The following is a 17263-nucleotide window of genomic DNA, read 5'->3' on the forward strand; positions in this document are numbered from 1 at the left end:
GCAGTTAGCTATCTATGTGAAAAATGCACAGTCTAAAATAGAAGGGTTGATATTTTAAAAAATATTGTATTACACTAAGATGTGTTTATAGGACCGCAAGTGTGCAGAACTTCTGGACATGCAGGGGATGGAGCCTCCTGATGCAACTGTATTGATTGACAATGACAGAGAATTCTCTAGGAAGGCATCTTGGGATAGGGGCTTTAAAATAGCACTAAAGGTCCCTATCTGGAATAGGTGTGCGGAAGAGCTGGATTGTGAGAAGTGTAACCAGAATACGCATGCAGTATGTAAGATGCCCGAAACCAGTACAGAAGCTTCATCATAGGCACTCAGTGTCTGCACCATGACTTACCATGATCTCTCTTTATTGTTTTAAATGTATAAATGCTGAGGTTAAAAAATCTGAATGTGCTTTCATTAACAGAGTTTCAGAAAGATTGAACTGCAGGACATTCAGCAAATGAATCATGATCATAGCTCCTTTTGTGGTGAATTATTTTGCTTTTAACCTCAACCTCTGAAAGTAAAACACGCGGCTTACATTCCCGCAGTTGACTTTTTGGTAATTGTTAAGAATTTCATGTTTTATCAGGATTGCGGCCTAGAGTCTGCACTCTATCTTTTCATGCTTACACTACTCTTTTACCAGAGACACCACAGAGCAGGCCAGAACCTTTAATTCTAAATGATGGGTGGTCTTGTCATTCCTGTACTAGAATACCTAGGGCCTTCGCATCACTAACAGGGCTACATCTTATTGTGATAGACAATGCTGTCATGGCATTGGCCATTGACTGACTCTTTCAAACTTTACTTTAAATGCATCACTTTCACCTTCCAAACAAGCACATTAGGTTTATATCACCGAGGGCTCACCATCCCTACCATAATATATATGCCCTTCTATCTCACACCTCTAGGCAGAACAGGTTGGCATAAAGGTAACATTCAAGGTTGAAGTCCTGTGTGGTATAAGAGTAGAAGAAAGGCTCTTGAGGTCATAATGTAGACCAGATGATAAAGAATTATAAATGCTTCTGTAAGAAGGCTTGATTTTTTTTCTGTACTTGTCTAAACAATTCCAAAGCAGAAGAACATCCTGTCTTTGACCATGACTCTGGGTGCATGGCCTGAAATAAACTACTGCAACTGAAAACTATTTGGATCTTCCTCTATGACTTGTTTTTGTTTTGCTTTTCTTTCTTTTACTAGTATTCACTAAAGCAACATTGTGAATTTTGCCATCAATTCAAATCAGAATTTATTGTGCCAGGTCTCCAGTTTATGCCAGGTCTCCTGGGAAATGGATGTCCACATTGGGAGGTATGTGTGGGTGACAGGGAGACACTGGGGGATTGTCAAGAGGTGTTGGTAGCAATCAACTTGGATTACATGTAATTTTAAAATAAAAATGTCACTATGGATGTGGTTATTAAAAACCATAAAACTGGACTTTAGAAAAGTTACTCCAGTCATAGCCTGGATGAGTGACATCCTGGAGGACAGAATAAAGGTATCAGGAAGACAGAGGAAGAAGGCACAATCGGGCCACCAGCTGACTCTTTAGAACAAGTTTCAAGAAAAGCTCCCCATTCTTGGTTTTAGTATCTGAGTTATTATTGTTCTGTTAATTGTTCAGAGATATACCAGACTAGAACTGGCTTTTTAATTTTGAACATGAACCTGGGAGGTGAATTTGACATACTCAGGGGAAGGCATAGGAAAGTGAACATAAGTTTTTAGAACAGGAAATGCTAATCTATCAGCCAATCAATAACTTAGATCTCTGTGTTTCTATCATCTATCTACCACCCCCACCTGCCTGACTGTCTCACATCTACTTATATGCATTTATGAATCATAATAAAAAATAGAGCCATTGGAGGACTTTTGGTTTTTTAGGAAAATAATATAGACTGAGAGGGGGTGGGGGGGGAGTTTTTTCATAAGAGATAAGGAAAAGGAAGGTCCCCGCCCCTAGAGGCATGGCAGGTGTGGTTTCTGTGTCACATGTGCATCAGTAGGTGACAGAGAGGAGAGATGATATGTCTATACTCAGTGTTCTGACCTATGAACATCTGAATGATTAGTAGTCTAAAATTCCATTGAAAAAAAAAAGCAGGACTGAGATGACCACCAGTCTGGAGTCAGAGGGCCCAGACAGGGAACTAGCCTGAGAAGACCACCAGTCTATTACAAGGCAGACCCAGATATGCTCCCACAGTGGGGAGTAAGCCAGAGACCAGAAAAACCCCACCTGGGCCCAGGGCTCCAGGGCAAGAGTGAGCCCAAGGCAGATGACATTTGCAAAGGGCCACTCAGGCAGGCCGGGCTATGAGTGAGCCCAAGAGAATTACTAGACATTGAGGCCTGGACAGGGATCTAGAGTGAGACTACCCCAAGTCTGGTGCAATGCAGGTCTGGGTGGACAGAGCATGCTTGAGATGAACCCTGCCCTGCGCCATAATGCATGAGCAGGGCATAGTACACCCGAGATCACTCTTGAGATGATTGTAGTCATTCAGAGACGCAAGCACCCCTAAGAGGAGCAAGTAAGTGATGAAGAAATGGAAGAGAAAGAGAAACAGAGGGATAGGGAAATGTCAAAGAGAGAGAATTGGAGACATTTGAGGATAGTGAGGAACAGCCTGATGTGATCAGCTGGTGATGCCACCTGGGACCATGTCCTAAGTCTGTGCTGTCATTGGTGGGCCATATCTGGGTCTGTGGTCCAGCAGCTGCAGGGGTCTTTTAGGGTGAATGTCACTGGTCTGGTCTGATGTTTGGGGATGTTGATGTCTGAGAGCTGTGCAGAACTGGCCCCACCTCTTACCTGGACATTTTGGGAGATCTGGCCCTGATGGCATGAGAACAAGAGAGCTGACCTTGTCCCTAGCCAGCTGTAGCATTCTGGAGAATGGGCCTGGTACGATGTGAGAGTTGCAGGTAAGCTGGACCCAAGGATAATATAACTAAAGAGCTGGCCATACTTCTTATCTCCCGTGTGGTGGCATGAACAAAGGAGAGATACCCTGTCTTCCCTTACCCTCACCACCTGTGGCAGGTAGGACACCTAGCCGTAGGGTCATAAAACCAGGAGATCTGGCCCTGCCCTTCAGCAGCTATAGTACTCAGGAGAGCAGGTTCACTTTGCCTGGATAACACAGTAGAACTGACCCTTTTGGTAATGGGGGTAGGGAAGGGGCAAGCTGGCCCAGAGGATGTGAGCATGGGAGAGCTGGCTTGCCACAATGAACATTTGTAAACACAGAAGAGTGGACACAAGGCTATACTGTGGGACACACTGTGACTCACTGCACTGCAACTTCCAATATGAGATTTTTTTTTCCTCTGTTGTGGGGGAGGTTGCAAAGGATGAAGAGCGGGGGAGATGAGTGGAATTGGGGTACATGGTGTGAAATTCACAAAGAACCAACCAACCAATAAACAAACAGTCAGACAGAAGCAACAACAACTCCAACAAAAGAAAATGAAGGAAAGCGAGCTAGCAAGAATAAAGAGAGGCCTAAAATGCCAATGCTATAGATAGATTTAGAACCTTCCCAACAGATTTTACCACTTGACAGCTTAGGAAGTCAGGGCTTACAAACACCAAGTGGCGCTCAATGTGGCTTACTTCATGTTCTCATTCCTGCTGCAGTGTTATTACCATGTTTATTGACCTGGTCTTATCAATAAATTTGTCATGTTTTATTAATATCGCCTATGCCACAATGGTATTAGAAGGTGCTTTTGCAAAATATAGCCACTTATACATATTTTTTTAAAGAAAGAAAGAATTTTTTTAAGAGAAAGAAGCCAGTTATCTCTTGGAAATAAGGAGGTCATGAAGTTCAGAGAGAGATGGAGTGGGAGTTCCCAGGTAGAGTTGGAGGGACGAGGTGGTGCATGCGTCTGCTCAAAATAATCCTGTAAGTGATTGAAATTTTCACACATTAAATAAACTAGTATTTTTAAAGAGGAAAGTTTTATTTTGAACAGACCAAGCTAAGAGGAAAGAATAATAGTCAAATTTTACAAATTGTGATAATACAAATTACCAACTGTGTATCAAAAACACAAGTGAATGCCAAGGAGGTCCTATGGCAGGGGCTGCTCATGAGTTCTGTTTCCTAGACACATTCTACCTGGCCAAAGCTTGTTCGTGGCATTCATGAAACCTTGTCTGGAACTTCTGTCTTTGCACCAAGAGGTTTCCTTCCCAAGCTCTGGTAGATGAGAGTGCCCTAACCCTCCCAATTTGACACTACAGCCTGTCTTATTACAACTGTAGTAATAAAATACCAGGAGAAACAGTGACCAACTTCAAATCTGTTCCTCTTATTAGCGATACACTCTGCTTTTAGGAAAATTACAATTCCCTATTCTCCGTACACAGGTTGTACCACCCAATAGAAGGGCTTGGTCAAGTTCTTCTTAATAGTTCCGGGGTAAACTAGAAAGGGCCTGTTGTTATACTCCGAGTCAGAGGTCGATGCTCCTCTATGAAAATGACATTTCCCTGTCTTTTAGAAGAGCAAAGAGGAAGCCCTTTGGATGTTGCCTCGGTTTAGTTCCCTGATGTCAGCAGCAGCAGTGGGCTGAGTTCCTTGCTGCCGCTTTCGAAGTAATGGTTAGATGAAGTCAGGCAGTATTACAAGTGTAGAAGGGAGCCAGCTACTCTGCTTCCAAGAAAATTGAATATGGCTGCTTGCCAGCAAATAGTGGCCTTGATGGGTAGGAGAAATTAAACAGGCCTAGATAAGGATTCCCTCCAGTGCTCCAAAGAAAGATTGGGTAGACAGCAGGGATCATCACTTTGGTGGAGATTCCATGAGAAATTCAAGCCTGAGTTTGGGGAGCCATTTGCCATTGTGCTGCAAATGGCACCTGCAAGTCAGGGCACTGTAGCCGAGGTTTGCTCTATGGGGCACAGATAGACAATCCCATCTGTCACGGTGGTAATTATAGTAGTTCAAAGGGTTAAAAAAGATGTGGGATGAGAATAGGGAAGTTAATTATTTACCACCAACACTTGGAATACTTCAAGAATAATCCTGTATTTTCTCATTTATTTTAAAAGCAACTCTTAAGTTTAAATAAATGATTTCTCTCTGTCTCTGTTTCTCTATCTCTGTTTGTGCCTCTCTCTCTCTCTCTCTCTATATATATATATATATATATACATACATATATATACATATATGTTCTAATATATAATATATAAATTCTATAAAAATTATCTTATTGTCTGAATAATGTGCTTGGAGCTCAGCAAATTCCATTTTGGGGGCTGTCTAGATTCCAAAGAAAGTAAATTGTGAGTGTAGAAAAAGACAGATCTGGGAAAACACCAGAGTTGATAGCTTTGGTTTTCACCCTGTGCTAAGATGGGTGTGGCAGATGATCTTGATGATGTAGGTTGTTCTAGACTGCTTTGAACTAAAAACTATTACAAAAAAATATTTTCTCCATTGTTATCAGTTTCCTGGTACATAGGGATGACTTGGATTAAATAGTAATATTTCTCTGTACCAAGGTCTTTGTAAAAACATCAGGCACAAGAGCATCATGGAGAGATCATTTTCCTCTTATTTGAACATTCTTTTGTTATCAGTTTTTGTTATTTATCAGAAGGTACCGGCCCAGTGCCTACGTGAAGAAGGGGAGGAAGGACACACATGTGCTGCTTGGTTTTCCTCGTCTTGCCAAGTAGATCTTAAACACATTTTCCTCTTACTTCTATGGACATCCTCTACTGGTGTCCTTATATGGAGACCGAGGAAACAGAGTTCTTAAAATTGCCAACTCTGTGGCCTGGAACTGAACTCTGGGGACTGACCTGTGGATCCCAGGAATATAGCAGCTGAGTGTGTGAACTCACTTCAAACAGAGAATGGCTTTCAGATTCTAGGAGACCTAAGCTTAACTAAATTAAAGGAATTAATATTATTAAAGATGGATATGTTCAGTATCAATACTCCATATAGGGTGAAGCAACGAAGCCCAAAGCGACCAGAGCTCATTAAGACACTGCAAGGAGGGTGAGTGGGGACCAACAGATCAGAACTCCATCTTTTTAGGAAAGATGATCAAAACCAAGAGGCTGAGTCCCATAGGTGAACTAATGCCTGACAAACACAGGCTAGCATCTTTGTATGATTCAAAACTCCCATATCCTGATTATTATTTGGCTTCTACATAGAAATAGCTGGCTATGACATCTCCGATATTGGGAACATTGTGGTGAACCTGATTCAAGGGAAATTCTGGCTTTCTATGTGTGTTTGCTAATTTAATTATCCTAAGTTGCATTGAGGGAGTGTTTGCTCTTACTACCCTGAAAACATTTGTGTTTTGACGCTATACTACTTAGCTTTGTCTGTATCCTCCTCATAGCTGAGAATCACCAGGGAAGAAAGCCTTAATGAGTTATGTTGATCAGTGAAAGGGTGTGCCATGTCTACGGGGAATGCCCTGATAATTAACTGATTGGGTAGACAGCAGGGATCACTTTGGTGGAGATTCCATCAGAAATCCAAGCCTGATGTGGGAAGGCACAACCTATTATGGGTTGCGCCATTCCCTAGGCAGTAGTTAACAAATCTACTCTGGCTTACAGTTCACAGGTCTGTGGTCCACTGGAAGGTGGAAAGTACGGGAGAAACACTCAGTATGGGGATGTGGGATCTTCTAGTGAGGCCTTCTCACATCGTAGTGCACCATAAAACATAAGACTGCCTGAAACCAAGGAACAAGACAAAACCTTACAAAACCACCACTAGTGACTTACGTCTGCCATTCAGGCCCACTACATAGAGAGCTCACAGCCTCGGCAGAGCGCATCCCTGGCTGAGGGACACGAGTTGAAAGCACGGCCTATGGGGCTTATTTCCAATTTGAACCCTAATGATTCCAAAGAAGACCAAGCAAGCAAGCTTGACCCGACTAGCTGGCTGTGACACAGGGGTTAGTTAGGGCACCTGAAATGTAATATTCTTCCTGGCATAGAGACTTCTGTTGACCTCCAAGCTCAATGACTTAAGACAGAACTGGGCACCGTCCAGACCCCGCTTGCAATGCGCAGAGGCAAAGCTTCTAGTTCTGCAAGCCTGAGTAACTGATTGGTCCTCAGATGGGAGTGGCTGAAAACCCAGATGGCAGGTAATCGTTAGGGGAGGTTGGCAAGGGGCTAGGCCAGGCTGCAACTGACAGCTGTGGCTGTGATTCACTCCAGCAACCATCCATTTCACTACGAAGGACCTTATAAGCTGGATCTTCTCGTGTCAGGATTTCTTTATCTTTAACCCTATGTACTAACAATCTTAACCAAAAATTATGCTTGTGTTATTTTTCAAAGGATTTTAGATCTTTAAAGCGTATCTTGTTTTCCCTGAAAGATTCTTATGACTGGGCTCAACTTTTCCAGCGACCTTTAGCCCGGGCTAGCAGCAGGGCATGCCACAGAAATGTGGTGCACTCTGGTCTCAGACACTGTTGCAGACAGACCACTACCCCTGCTGTTTCTAGATTCAGCATTGCCCGCTGTATCTGGCAAGGTAGATTCCTAACACACCAATCTAAACAAAATACTGATTCTATCACCTAGCATTGCACCCCTCAGAGGCCTGTAGTGTATCACAGTGTGTAGGTTCCATATAGAAAACGGGAAGGAGCTAGAGAGGGCGATCCAGAGGGTAACTATAGTCTTATTCCTACAGACGCAGCTGTTATCTTCCTCAGGAACTGAGTTCAGGGTCCTAATACAAATTACTTAGCCACAGTAATGATTATATATGATACAGTCTTCCTAACCAAAAGGAAAAAGAAACATTCAACTATGAGGCATCCTTCCCTCCGTACTTTTAGATTTTACCCATTTTCTTTTTTTTTTCTTTTTTTCAGAGCTGGGGACCGAACCCAGGGCCTTGTGCTTGCTAGGCAAGCACTTTACCACTGAGCTAAATCCCCAGCCCCTTTACCCATTTTCTTACAATTTAAACGTGTGCGTGTGTACCTGTGTGAGATTATGTACACCATGTGAGTGCATGCTAGAAGGTGGCACACTAATTGTGCCTTTAAAGGGAAGAATATGCTGAGTGTTTGCTACTTCTTTTTAGCCTCAAAAATCATAAGACGTTATTAATCCAACTTTCCAAAGAGATGTGGATATTTACAAGTTGCAGTTTGCATAGATATGCCAGAAAGCTAGTATTTGAATTAGTTTCTCTCTGACCTCAAAACACAAGATTGCATCCTTCCATCCTTTGTTTGACGAACCCACAGGTCTGGGCTGTGCTTCCACACCATCCAGGTTTAAAGATGGTCAAGTCCATATGAAATGAGGCAAGGAGCTGGGCAGGGAGAGGACTCCCTAAACATTTATGTGCTAAGCTATGTCATCTTGCTCCTGGTGCCTTGTGCCTATATGTGAGACTCGTTTCTCCTTTCAGTATCCTCCAGTTAAGAAACAACATATGAATGCTAAGGCTTTACCTAGTTGTTCTATGAGAAAGAAAAAAGAAGAGAAGAGAAGAGAAGAGAAGAGAAGAGAAGAGAAGAGAAGAGAAGAGAAGAGAAGAGAAGAGAAGAGATGGGCCACGGGAAGGAGGTCCTGCCGAGGAAGAAGTTCTTCCCTTCAGAACTGGAATCATCAGCCCCAGGTGTCTGGCGAGTAGGAGAACAAAAGACAGTAGTGCCCACTAGAATGGGCTGCTTTACAGCCTAGCAAGATGTTTGCTGTAATATCTATAACTTGCATCTACAAATATGGCATTGAAACATCACATCAATGAAAATACTTCGCTGCTTTAAGGAAGGCACAATTTTATATTCTCCCCTTTGAGACCTCCATAATGTTTAGCATGGTCACTTGTCCCAAATAGATGTTCCATGCATATTACTTAAGGAGAGGATAGGCTTGCCCGCAGGTTACTGAGGGAGGGCACTTGGATGCCAATTCTCACATGTGACAGCTGAATTCTGGTAGTGACACTGAAGGATCACGTCACTGTGTGTGGAGGACACTCATTTGCGGAAGGTATAAAGAGAGCTGGGGTTTTAGTTGCTTATCAATTAAGTGACATTTAGCCTTTTATGTTGCATCATTCAGCAGCAGGCTACTAATCAGAAATTCATTCAGCTCTCAATTGCTTGATAAAGTGAGACGGAAAATGGATATCATTTTAGGAGGTTGCTTTACCAAATTATTTTTGACCCGAGAAGGATATCTGCCAAGCAGTGACTTGTAGAGTCTATTAAGTTGAATGGCTTCTACATAATTAAAATTGTGTTTGTAGCCTAGAAATGATCTCTTAAGAGATCCTTTCTCCATAACTGAGATTGTTATATAAGGAAAACCAACTCGTTCTGCAGCCTGCTGCTGTTTACTGAGGGAATAAATATACTCCATAAAATCCAAATAAAATATTCTATGTTTCCATCTAAGCCTATCATCTGTTGAGATGATGCCTGATCCTCTTATTGAAGTCAAGAACGAACAACTCCAAGCTTCAGAGAAAAACATCCTTGATAACGCTTAACGTCGAAATCAGGATGGCCCTATGCATAAAACGCTAACAGAAAACCATAAGCAGAAGGGAACAATCAACATTGGTTAAATAAAGCCACCTGCACTGCAGTCCCCAGCTGGCCCTCTTTTGTGCTCCCTGGGTCTCTGTTCCTGTTCATTACAAATCAAGAGGCTGGAACCCGTCCTCACTGTGATGAGGGTGAAAAGTTCCCAAGTACCATGCAGGTCTGGGAGAGACTGTATGAAAGATTGGTGCAGTAAAACAATCATAGTGAAATGACCGGCAGGGGACACATAGATCAGCAGGTAAATTACTGCGGGTGGGGGTGGGATAAAGCTGCTTGGAGCCTCCCAGTGGATCAGCAGCACAGTAGAGCCAGCGCGTCGGCTCCTTGGCGGTACTTGTACTGAGAGTTTATTTGTATTAAGTTTTTCTTTTATTAGGGGATGGTTCTGGGCAGGGGTTCTCTAGTATTTCATGATGGTTGTCATGACATTTTGGAAATGGATTTGCATTTGCAGAGACTCACACTCACACACTCTTCCATTTTTAATCACGTCTTGATCTTACATTACACATGCAATGGTAGAATGATAATTAAGTCTTGTCTCACTGTCCTTTGAGGCATATTTTTATAAATTAATTGTTGACTAACCTGCTTTTCAGTCTAGCAGTTGTTAACTCACGGCATCTTCTCTATTTAAGCACCTAGTATTTGAGGTATCGAAAAACCAGGGAAATGTCTTAAATTTTGGCTTTGTGGAATCTCAAAAGCTGGGGTCGAAACTCAAGGCAAGATGTGGAAGGATATATGGTTACCTAGCATCAGTCTTCTTAATCACACCATTTGTGCATGGGGAGGTTTGTGGTCCAGGGTAAGTGGGAGCTCTGGAGTTCGGTTGTTTCAGAGAGCCCTTCTATCTTTACCTGTGGCCTGAGACCCAGGCTGGAAGGGACTGCAAACCTGAGACACAGTAGAGACTAGTGTTGCTTCTCCTAGTAGGGACTGAGAAAGCAGTATATTCTCTGAGTTCTTCTGTGGTGCAAAAACCAATGAAACATCATGGCTGACCTCTAGGCAGGCTGCCTTCATGAGTTCTAAAGCTCCCATTCTGCTCCACATAGCAGGGCTTAAGGCAGGCCCAGAATACACAAACAATGACATAGAAAGTCAGCATGTAGTATGTGGCTAAGGTCATGGTTTGCCTATGAAATATCTCCAACAAGCTCATGTAGCATAGCTAGAGGAAGCAGATTGCTGGAGGATAGGCTTTGAGGTTTATAGTCTGGCTGCACTTCTTACACCAGCTCAGGCTCCTGATCCAATCTGACACAATCAAGTTCCCACCAGCTTAGCTGCAGACAGCTTCTGTGGCAGTGTCTTCCAACCACTATGAACCATATCTCCTCAAATCATGGGCCAGAATAAATCTTTGCTCCCTTTAGCTTGTTTTTGTCAGGAATTTTGTCAGAGCAATGCAAAAAGTAGCCTAAGATATGCAAAGTGAATCAAATGTGGAGGGAAATGGAGTGGACGAAGGACCAAGATCTAGGGTTTATTTCTCCTGACGCTCTGACACATCATTCGACTTCCCCGAAACCCAGATGCATTATGGAACATCAGAATTTGATAAACATTAAGTTTTCCCACCTTAGAGACTGTGAGCTTCCTGGGGAAATTAATTTCAGTTATATGGCAATAAGAGACAATGCACTTTTTACACATCTGATTTGTGGACAAAAATTAGTTTCCACCACTCAACTGCATTAATATTCATGAAACTCCAATGCAATTTTAGTTGTCTTTGGTGCCGTCTTTGGCTCTAGTACAGCTTCCATGATCTCAGTTTGAATTCTCAGCCCCAGTGATTGCTTGTCCTGATAGCATTTAACAGCTAGTATTTATATTAATTAGGCAGACTTGTTTGTATTAATAATAAATAACAAAGGTCACCTCACTACATACCGTGTCATCAACAGAGGGAACTGAAGTGTATCTTTTACACATTAAGTTAGCTTTCTAATCCAGGAAACACCACAGGGCAAGAGGTGAAGTTTTAGAATTGTGTGAGACATGACTTCTCAGTCTGTGCTCTTTTGGATGAAAGACAGGGAGTGTGTAGGGTGCCATGGTTGTTGACAAGCCTAGATGATCTGAAGGATAACGAAAATGGAGTGCCTATGGGTAATGGAATTCCATTCAGCTGTAAAGAAAAGAAAATTATGAAATTTCCAGGTAAATAGAGTTGGAAAATATTGTCCTTAGGGAGTAACACTCTCAATCATATGTAGATCTAAACATAGCATCTTCAGATGCATGTGTGTCCAGTTTGGAATACCTGTAGAATTCAGTACACTAGGAAGGGACTGTAGGTTGCAATTCACACACACACACACACACACACACACACACACACACACACACACACACACACACACACACACACACACAAAGACCTTAAGGGAGAGAAGGTGGAAGAACACAGGTGATATGAAGGGAGTAACGGGAAGGGGAAGTTAGAGGGGGAGGGAGATGTGAAGGTAGGGCAGAAGAGGTGACTGACAGTCATATGGAAAACCAGTCTACATATAATCTAATTCTCCTTACTTATGCAGTCTGCTACATCTTCATATGTCAGATATTAGGATAAAAGTATCTTTGGGGGAGCTGTTATGTAACAACACCAAAACATCTTTCTATAAAGTTTTTCAAGTTAAAGAAAAAAAAAAATCCTGTTCTTCCACTGTTACTAGGATGACTTCCTTAAGTATTTTCTCTAGTCTGTTGCCATATCTACATATGAACACATTGTCAATAAAGTAGTGATTCCCTGTTAGTTTTTAAAAGTTTTCTTGCTGTTGTCATGTAGCTGGGGGATAGGTGCACAGAACAGAGTCTGAGAAAACAGCTTTGTCCCTAGGCCTCCAAAGGCTTTCTGAGTACTTCCACTGGAATGGTGTCGTTTCTCTGAATTTTAGCTGTGTTGTACGTAAAATGAGCGATTTGAGTAAGTGATGTTGGATCTTAATTAACGTAGAGCTGCTTCTCTGAGGTTCACTCACCTTGAGAAGGAAATCAAAAGTATCTGAAAACCAGTAACTGGGGCTCAGGTATGTAGAAATGACGAAAAACTTTATTTCTATAAATGTCGATACAGGACAATGCTAGTGACTGTGCTATTGGCATGTTGCATACGCAAAGCAGTGGATAAACAGTGTGATCAGGGGATGCTCGACAGGTGAGGTGTTGCCCAGGTGTTAGAGCACTTGACCTCTCAAGAGGCGAGTGTCTCCCCATCACCACCTTCAAACACTTTCCACTTTTCTCCAGTTTTCTTAGGAACTGTGCTGTGCAAACTGAGCTATTGCAGAAATAGATCCAAGGACGGGACTTGGTGCAAGTAGTTTGTTTACTGGGAGGTGAGAGTGGAGAAGAAAGAAAAATTTTGCAAACATAAGGCATTTCTCCCCACTGGAAACACCTGGAAGGCTGAGCAGAGCCTGCTCCAGAGATGCTCGCCTCTGCTCGGGAATACAACCCAGGCATTAATAGCCTGCTTCCCCTCTCTCACTTGTTAATGGAGTAAGCTCTCCCAAATTATGGCCTGTGCCCCAGATAGGCCAGCCATGCTTCTGTGGCCAGCAAAAGCCCAAGGCTGGAGTATCACAGATGCTTGCGGTAGGTAGCAGGTGGTGCGTATGGAAATGGGGATGGAAATGCCAAGGGGATTTGGGCAGGACACCAAGAGCATCTGCTGGTCCACCCTACTCCAAGTCAGGATATTTGCGCAAGGACTCCTCTTCTAGCCTTAATTCTCTCCTACTCTCTTTCTTCTCATATGTCCTTATAGGAAACAACCCCTTCCATGCAAAGGTGCTTTCGAATCTTCTCGTCTCTCTACAATGTCCCCCATCAGCTTTCTCTCCTCCACTATAAGACGACACACAAAGTTTTGCTCTTGTTCCTGCTAAGCTGTTCCTTCTACTCGCACTGTATCCCTCAGTCATTTACAACACCCCATACTCTTCTCGCTACATGGAGCATTGTTGTAGAGAATGTAGTCAAGGTGTTCATTTTTTCCAGGTCACGTCTATATCTCTTACAGGTCATTCCGTTCAAAGGCTACACTCACACCCGTGTAATAACAATGCCTTAGACCATGTCTGCTCAGGTCAGGTGTTCTGCCTCCCTTTCTTACGAATCTCCTTAATGTAAACACGCTTCCATTTTGTGTGATGAGGTGCCCATTCCAAGAGTGGGTGACGCTTGGTTCTGCCTGTACTCAGCACACCTGTGATAACTACCCTCCCAGGATCTACTCTGAAGACCTTGAGTAAGATCTATGTAATATGATTTTGTTGCACTCTCTAAACCTTGTCTGCTGACTGGTGCAAAAGCTTGTGCTGCTGCGACATTGCGTGAATATTCCATGCCACTTAAGCTGATTGAGATTGTAATGAAGAGTTGACTATTTCTGAGCAAGTTCTTACCTAAAGACCTAGTAAATATATTAAATATGGAGTCTTTCTTTTGTATCCCCCGAAAAGGATTATATTTAGTGTCTGTCGTATGGTAGGAGTTCAAAAATGATTACAAATTAAATCGACTTGATAAGTCCAAGGCCTTGTATTTCTTGACATGGTGAGTGATAATTTTGAATCCCAGAGACACATGTTCCTTCCTAGGTGAGTTATAACAGCAGTTCAAATAGAGTACTTTTTTTTGTCCAAAAGAAAATAATGAATAACGTTGAATCCAAATACAGAACAATAAATAAATATTTTCTAAAATCGTGAAATAAAGGCGAAAAAGGTATAGAAACTGGACATTATTGGTAAAAGTGCAGAGAAAAATGAGGAAGAAAATTAAATATTAATGTATGTGTTAACTGGGCTTTATAATGTAACCAAAATTAAAGAAGTAAGTATAAACCAAATGAACAACCCCATCGACCCACAAATTGGTATGAAGGACAAAATCAAGTGTAACACTTTGTGGCCGTTAATATTCCAAAGAGAGATGAGAGAAAAGAAAACAAACTGAACAAGAAAAAAAATGTTATTCACTTCATATTGAGACGTATTAGAAGGGCAGAAGCTTTAAAAATGCCCAGTGTTCAACAGAGTAGTGTCAGTGATCATTATACAAAGATAGCGTCTCTGAAATGTGCTCTACTCATAAGGTACAATCAAAACTCAGCGGAAGTAAATTGCTACTGTCATGTTGGCATATGTTATCTGCTTGTGGATTTAATTTTCATTAGGTACATAGTTTTTTTCTAAATAGAGGAATGGAAATAAATATTCCAGAACACAGAGTGCTTTTGTTTAAACATTAAATTAGGAAACTTTACTCGTCCCACTCTTCAAATAAGAGGCGACTAATTTTCTTGAGTATCGTCTTTAAAAAAGAACGAAAGAGATTATGATCCAAGTCACCAACTTGAAGCAATAGGCTATTTAGCTCCTTTTGTATAAACGCATGTGTAAATAAGTATTATAAATGTAATGTAAATAAGTATAAATTTAATGTAAATAAGTATTATAAATTTAATGTATATTTTTATGTTTCCCATAGGTATTTAAAAATCCATGTTAATAAAGAAGCATATACATAGTTATACTTAATTTCTTTCTGAAACACTGTTGTTTCTACAGTTGTACTGGCTGGATTTATGTCAATTTAACATAAACTAGAGTCACCAGGGAGGAAGGAGCCTCACTTGAGGAAATGCCTCCATGGGATCCAGCTAGAAGGCATTTTCTCAATTAGTGATAAATGGAGGAGGGCCCATCCCATTGTGGGTGGGGCCACCCATGGGCTGGTGGTTCTGGGTTTTATAAGAAAGCAGCACTCCTTCATGGCCTCTGCATCAGATCCCGTCTTCGAATCCTGCCTCATGTGCCCTGCTTGAATTCCTGTTTTGACTTTCTTTGTTGATAAACAGCAATGCAGCTGTGTAGGTTCCTCCCTTATTTCCTTGCTTATTTTAATTTCTATTTCATGTGTATCAGTGTTTTGCCAGCACATGTGAGTGAAAGGTAGAAGAGGACAGCAGGTCCCCTGGATCTGAAGATATAGGTGTTTTGAGCTGCTATAGGGGTGCTGGGACCTGAACCAAAGTCCTCTGGAAGAGCAGCCAGTGCTCTCAACTGCTGAGCCATCTTTTCAGCCTTCCAATTTGCTTTTTGAACATGGTATTTTTATTGCAGCCATAGAAACCTTAACTAAGACAGGTATATTCCGTAAAATGAATGCATATAATTACAAACACACTGTAAAAGACACTGGGGAGTGATGCTTGCTGGGTACTTTTTATATACTCTTAACCAAGAAGGAGGGCTGTACGGTCAAATGGGAGTGGATGTGAGTGGGTAAGCATTAACACCACTTGTAGCACCATTCTTTGCTGTCCCATCCCTTGTCACGTGTATGCTGTTCGCTGCTGGAGTCTCGTTCTGTATTATACTGCAGTCTAATTTCCAGTTCTGAGCATCATGGCTAACAAAGTCTGAACTGGCAATTAGTTGGTAAGGACAGAGATGAAAGTATCTTGGCTGGTGATTAAAAATGCAAGTTCATACATATTTTGAAAGAATTTTTGGTCAAGTCCATGTTAGCGAATGATGATTTGCTTTTGTGTGAGTCCTAGTGAACCTCCAGCGGAGAATAATGAAACAGTGTCACTTTAGTGTTGACTGGAAGGTCCTGAGACATGTTCCAACTCCATGGGAGTCAAAGAAAACAGAAGAACATGTCTAACTGTAAATACTAATGAAGTACTCATACATAATATGTTCACCATCCAGAGTCATCTACAATCGTTGTTCTAAGGTTGTGGACCTTCTTAATAATAGCATGCAAACTATAGAGTTCCAAGTGTTAATGTCAAATGTGGATTCATTATCATTTTATTACACAAATTGTTAAGCTAGTGATTATTAACAACAAAGACATTGGCATGTATAAGTAAGAGTCAGTATTGAAACAAGTTCTTCAGATTTCCAGTTTGGGTACCTTTTATTTCTATATCATAAAGCAGCTCAAAATGTAATTGTTTGCCAAAGAGATGACTCTGTCGTTAAGAGCATTGGCAGATTCAATTCCCAGTGCATACATGGCAGCTCGAAATCATTTGTAATTGCATTTCTATGGTATCTGGTGCTGTCTTCTGACATTCATAGTCACTGTCCACATAAAATGCATAGACATATACAAATGGAACACACATACACATAAAAAATAAGTAAGACTTCATGCATATGTTTTGACTCTTGTTATCCACAAGATAACTAGAATCAGAGAGTTTTTACTTGCTCAAATCCATCCCAAAATTGGGGAAATTGAATAATCTTAAAATTTTTCTTTCACAGTTATGTTTTTACAATGTAGAAGAGATTACTACCAAGCAGAGGCTGATATTCATGCGTTCACACAGTTCAGGATATAAAGAATTAGGTTAGGATCATTGCTTTCTAAATTATATGATGATGTACCAGTCTGCTCAGTTCTCCATGGCTTCTTAATCATTTCAACATCCTGGTCCTTTCTGCCTTTATTGATTCCAGAGTAGTCAATACATAGCCTCTAATTAATATGAGTTGTTTTCTTTGTGGCCAGTGACTGTCCCTGGAAATGAAGTGTCTTAACTAGCTTGGATGTAAGCTCTAAGTGTGCACGCATGTGTGTGCATGCACGTGCACGTATGTATGTGTGTGGTCCGTCA

General features: G+C 41.6%; 1 long non-coding RNA gene and 1 other non-coding gene across 2 annotated transcripts in view; one reads left to right on the top strand and one right to left on the bottom strand.

The window, feature by feature from the left end:
• LOC148001098 (uncharacterized) overlaps positions 1–17263 on the bottom strand; it is a 91876-nt gene that overhangs the window by 17623 nt on the left and 56990 nt on the right. The gene's annotated exons all lie outside the window — the stretch shown is intronic.
• Positions 1974–2105, top strand: LOC120097237 (small nucleolar RNA SNORA17). Its single transcript, XR_015639193.1, has one exon. It is a non-coding gene; the product is annotated as a small nucleolar RNA SNORA17 (small nucleolar RNA).

The sequence above is a fragment of the Rattus norvegicus genome, chromosome 15 (assembly GCF_021556685.1).
Source record: "Rattus norvegicus strain SHRSP/BbbUtx chromosome 15, alternate assembly SHRSP_T2T, whole genome shotgun sequence".
Taxonomy (NCBI): Eukaryota; Metazoa; Chordata; class Mammalia; order Rodentia; family Muridae; genus Rattus; species Rattus norvegicus.